This window comes from Rhodamnia argentea, chromosome 4 (assembly GCF_020921035.1).
Source record: "Rhodamnia argentea isolate NSW1041297 chromosome 4, ASM2092103v1, whole genome shotgun sequence".
Taxonomy (NCBI): Eukaryota; Viridiplantae; Streptophyta; class Magnoliopsida; order Myrtales; family Myrtaceae; genus Rhodamnia; species Rhodamnia argentea.
In genome coordinates, this window is record NC_063153.1 from 31,664,046 (window position 1) to 31,670,104 (window position 6,059).

A 6,059-nucleotide genomic window follows, 5' to 3' on the forward strand; every position below is an offset into this window, starting at 1 on the left:
GGATCTCGCCTCGCCCATATCGTCCACGACCAACCCGAAAGTCATCCGCCGCCAGTGCTATCCCTAAATCGAAGATCATCTATGCCTCCTTCCTCTTCCTCGAAGCCCTCCAAAAACCGAATTGTCACTCCGCGAGCACTTGCACTTTGTCAGATAGTCTCTTGCTCCCTCTCCTGCGACGGTGAGGTCGAGGCCTCCATCCGCCACCTTTCGCGACGCCGATCCCCTGCTTGCGCCACTCATCAACCTCCATCCTCCGCCTACATTCAACATCTTCCTCACTTCGTTCCTTGCCCCTCACCAAAAGCATTGTCTACCGGCAATCAGCCACAAACTCCAGCAGAGGGACGAGATGGAGGAGCAGCTCTGTAGACAAGGGAGAAGGCTTTGGATTTGTTTACAAAATAGCCACGTAAGAATTAACATTTTATTTAAAAAGCAACATAGAATTTTTTTTGTCAAAATTTATCGCCAAAGGCATTTTATTGATCTTTTTTTCTTTAATAAGATACTAAAATGATCCGGCGAAAAGTTGTGACATTAAATTAAACGGCGTACGAAAGTTATATACTCCGTTCTTTTCCCCAATTAAATGTAAATCACAATCATCACATAAAGGGAGAAGAAATCTAGGTCACTTACCTTCAGCCGTTAGGGGCGCGAATAACAACTATTTTCTTTCTAGGCTTTATTTCTTGTTTGAAATAGATTTTTCTATTTCTATTCTCTTTATGAGTTTTTGAGCAGTAACACACGTTTAATAAAGTGACAAAATTTCTATTCCTAGAATAGAAATTTATTTGATAACAATATAAAATTTCTACGATTGGGCTATCGGTAGGCTGGCGATCAGAGAACGGCAGACGACGACAAGCGAACGGCGACTGACGACCGGCGGACGGATGGAGATTGGTGAACGGCAGTAGGGATACGAGAGAGGCGATCAACAAATGGTGAACGGCAACCTACGATCGGCGATAAGAATACGAGAGAGAAGGAGTGAGCACAACCATACAAAGCTTCTTATTTAATGTTTAATTGTGTTTTCTTAACGTCTTTTCATTGATTGAATGAGAACTAAAATTTCCAAATTCTACGGTTTTCACAAAACCATTTTACTACTCCAAATTAGTAGATTTTAATTGTTTTTTTTTTTCATGTTTTTCATTTTTATATAATTGACGGGAAGTTATAAAACTCGTCGTTGTGCTATTGCTTGAATTCAGTTTTCATCCCCCTATAATGTTTGTAGTCCTTCAAGTTATCTCTAGTAGTAAATACTATGGTCCTTTCAATGACGCGTGGAGCCCATGCATATACAAGTTTCTGAAAGCAATGCACTGGATGCCCGTCCTGTCAAGAGTGCTGAATTTCAATGCATACTTTGCTTTTCCAACATTATTAGTCATCATAAAATGGTGCAGCACAAGCGCGTCATCAGTACTTTTATATAAGTAATTTTATACAACGCTCACTTTAGGGATATAATTTTTTTTCAATCACTTGAATGTCATATTAGTGTAAAATTACTCACTTTAGCGCATGTTCCGACAGCGAGGCCTTTTTTTTTTTAATAGTACTTTATTCGGCTTGGCATTTAAACTATAAATTCAAATCCAAAGTGGACTATATGACGACTAAGACAACCATGCTTCATGCCAAGAATCTAGAAAACAGGAAAAGAAATAAAAAGAGCTGGCTCTCTCCAAGTTCGCGGTTCTTTCATTTCGAGTCCGAGAAGTACCGTGGCTCCGGTAGATTAGGAACATATATATTTGAGTTGATTTTCCTCAGAACTTTGAATGGGCAAGCACTCTTTGAATGGAGTTTTTGTGTGCGCCTTTAGGAAAATGTGTAGTTCTGCTACGAATCCCGATCATATCTCTTTTAGCAAGATCAACAAATATGCTAACATCTCGCTTGAGCTTTTCCCCTTACTTAGCTCAACCGTCCTTCGAACTTCCTTATGAATATTCCTTTATAAATGAGGTAACGTTGTCGAGGTACACTTGTAAGTTATGGGAGAAAGTCTTATATCAAAAAACTAATGTGATGTGTAGCAATTATATCCAAATTGGCTCATAACTCATTAAAGTGAGTCCAACCGAATATGTTGATGGTGGTAGACTTTTGAGCTTTCCCTTGGTGATGTCCACGAATGAAGCTATCAGGCTTCTGCCACACGCTTCCAATAAGTGGTATTAAAGTCAATGGTAGATTGGTGGACCCTCAATCTATCTCGATGGTTTGTGAATATTCTAATAATGGAATTTGATGACTAACGCGATTTTCGGGCAGAGGAACACCGTAGTGTAGCATTACAATCCCGATGGTAGCCTTCATGGTTCTATCTCGGAAAAAGGCCAAGGATAAATGCGATGTAGAATGATACTTAAATTAAGGGAGAGTAGACTTACTAATGAATTCACATGTGATGGGGAGATTGTTGAGAGGGAGCGCGCAACGTAAACTCAATACATTCACCCGTGGAGATCGCCAATCGAAGAGCTCAAGTCCAAATATGTCAATAAAACTAGTTAGACCCACCTTCACTCAAAAATTTTAAGCAAATGAAGTTATGTGCCAATTAATATAATATATTAATTGCACAAATTCCCCGATGTGAGATTTTCTAACACAATTCACACATACATCTCAACAATCTTTAATGTCGACCTTCTTGAGATCAAACCATGACGACCGCCATCGAAACCGCACTACTACACTACAATGCCCATATGTTCGGAAATTATATCACCGATGTTAGATGAATGCGTTGTTTAATATTTAATTACTCTAACACTCCACATCATGCTTTGTTTGGTCTTTTTGCCTAGTACTAAGCATTTGAATATTTCATTGAGGAGGCAAATAGGGGCCTAAAAAGGTATAAACTCAAGACCTCCAGCTCTTATACCATGTGAGATTTTGTGAGACCGTTATCTATTGTTCTAAAGGCTTAATACATTCACCCATGGAGGTCACCAACCGAAGAGCTCGAGTTCGAATCCGTCAACAAAACTAATTAGACCCACCTTCACTAAAAAATTTTAAGCAAATGAAGTTATGTGCCAATTAATATAATATATTAATTGCATAAATTCCCTGATGTGAGATTTTCTAACACAATTCACATATACATCTCAACAATCTTTAATGCCAACCTTCTTGAGATCAAACCATGAAGAGCGCCATCGAAACTACACTACTACACTACAATGCCCATCTGTTCGGAAATTATATCACCGATGTTAGATGAATGCATTGTTTAATATTTAATTACTCTAACATTCCCCATCATGCTTTGTTTGGTTTTTTTGCTTAGTACTAAGCATTTGAATATTTCATTGAGGAGGCAAATAGGGGCCTAAAAAGGTATAAACTCGGGACCTCCAGCTCTTATACCATGTGAGATTTTGTGAGACCGTTATCTATCGTTCTAAAAGCTTACGCTGTTAGATGAAGGTGTGGTTTAATACTTAATTACTCTAACAATATTCACCTAACACATGATGTAACCGCATGCCCCATTCAAGAGTAGAATATGTTATTTCAGGTTTAAACATCTTAAACAATTAAATATCTAAGCGCTATATACTAATCAAAATCACAATTATTAGGTTTGTAATATGATTGTGTACTAGCACATGTTTAGGTGGTAACTTTTTATCGTCACAATCAATAATGGACGACCTCCATTTTGACCGAAAATACAAAACTTCGGGTACATGATGGTCGATTGTGGTTATTTCTGTTCCATCGTTTAGTTCAGGTGAAACTTGCCGGTCATGTAAAAGAACCATTCATTTTAGTGCGCGCGAGAGAGAGAGAGAGAGAGAGAGAGAGAGAGAGAGAGAGATATGGCAAAACTTCAAAGTGATATGTCTTACGTGTTGGTAGTTTATTTATAAAATAAACTAAAAGGTACCTTATCCCACATCGAAAAAATGTGAGTTTGCACGTGAATTAGGTTTGGCACTAATCCACAATTATCATTATTTTCTAGTGAAACAGCGCGACTATTCACAAATGATTTTTACAACCTTTGAAGAGATGTATTCAAATTGTGTACGCTCGGACATAACATTTCAACCTTTGATTGAAAGGTCATGTTTGCTCGGACATAATTTCTTAGCCTTTAAAAGGTCGTATCTGCTCAAACACTTTCTCTATAAATTACTAAACGTGTCCGTTCAATTTAGAACTTCATATTCCATTTTTCATTTTTTTAAGAGAAATACAACAACTCTTTCTAATTGCTTCCTAGAGAGATCTTGGAGAAATATCAGAATCGCGATCCGCTATTCGCACCGAGACTTTGTTGTATCCTGGAAGATATTTGTTGAAAATCATTAGCAACATTGTGGAAAAAATAAATCTTTAAAATTGTTGAAAATTTAATGTCGAATAAGATGAACAACGGAATCGGACTTTGAGGCGAATGGGAGAAAACATGTGTCCTTTGAATGTCATGGAGTGAAGTATCGATTTTTGAATCCTCTCTCCATAACGAGTTGGGGAAGAGATTTTTGAAGGGGACAGATACTGATTCGGTGGGAGAATTTGTTTTTCTCTCAATCTCGTCTATCTCTCAGCGATTATTTTCTTTTGCGGAAGCGATTATCTTCTCTCCATCGCTGCGAAGAAGAAGAAGTTCTGCTTATTTTGCCGGATTATTGCCATTGTAATTATCCGCCGTCCTTCTTTTCTCTCGCTTGGAATTTTTTCATTTTGACTTTGCCAATGGATTGGAGCCATTGAATTAGTTGGAATCTTTGGGCCCATTGTCACTAAGTTTATACTTTTCGCCGATAAACCAGCGTTGTCGTTGGATTAAAAAAAAAAGAAGGGTTTCCTTCGGATCCATAGCTAGGTCCAATAGTTGGTGCCTATAAACCGTTCGATGTAATGTCTCTCGTCTTTTTTGTTCTCATAGTATAAAAATGAGACTGGATAAGTAGGAACTGTGTATTTGACCAAAGGAAAAAAAGTAGTACGGATGTTGATTTCTCGTTTAGAGTGTCGTCTATGTGGAGAGGTGAGATTAAAAGTGCAGAAATTGGAAATAGGATGAGTGGCTTAGCTCCGTGTCGGTGCATTGATTTGCTAAGCTAATTAGTGTTTGTTAGAATCTTCACTTGCGAATTTCAAGTTGGATGCTCAATTTCTCATTTTCTTGTTGTCCGAGTTTAACTCCTGCACCATATTAGACTAAACAAGGGTGAAATTACTATTTTACCGAATCCGTAATCAATTCAGATTCTTCTTCACCGAGGAGTGGGCATGGAGAGATTATTTGAAAAAGAAATGCCATCGTTCTAATATTTTCACTTGGTGTGCATCAAAAGAACATATCAATGTACTTGATAAACTAATTTAGCTTGTGAAGCTTCACTTGGTATGACTTAGCTGCTTCGAAGGGACAAAGTTGTTGTGCACTTTGCCCACATCTGAAGGGCAGCATCAATACAGAAACAAATACTATCTTAGGTATTAAAACACATCGTGGAGGTTATTCTTTGAGCTAATGTGACTATATTGAAAAGATGTTAAATAAATTTAAACATCTTGATTTCAAATAAATTAGTACTTCGTTTGATACCAGTATGAAATTAAATAATAATACCGGTAGAGTAGGAGCACAACTTGAATATGCGAGTAATATAAGGTCTTTAATGTACGTGATACATTGTACTAGACTTGATATTGATTTTTCTGTGTATAAGTTAAGTAGATACACTAGTAATCTTAATATGGAATATTGGAATGTTGTCGTCAGAATTTTTGGTTATCTTAATAGAATTAGAAATTTCGGGGTTGTTCTTTAACAATTATCCGGCTGTATTAGAAGGATACACCGATACTAGAAGACAAATATTCCACTTCCGGATGAATCTTCACGCTATGTGGATGTGTTGTATCTTGGGTGAGCAAGAAATAAACATGTATAACTCACTCAACAATGGAATCCGAATTTGTTGCTTTAGCAATGAGTGGAAAGAGCTTAATTGATTAGAAATTTTTTGTTGGATATCAAATTATGGCCTAGTCTTATGCCT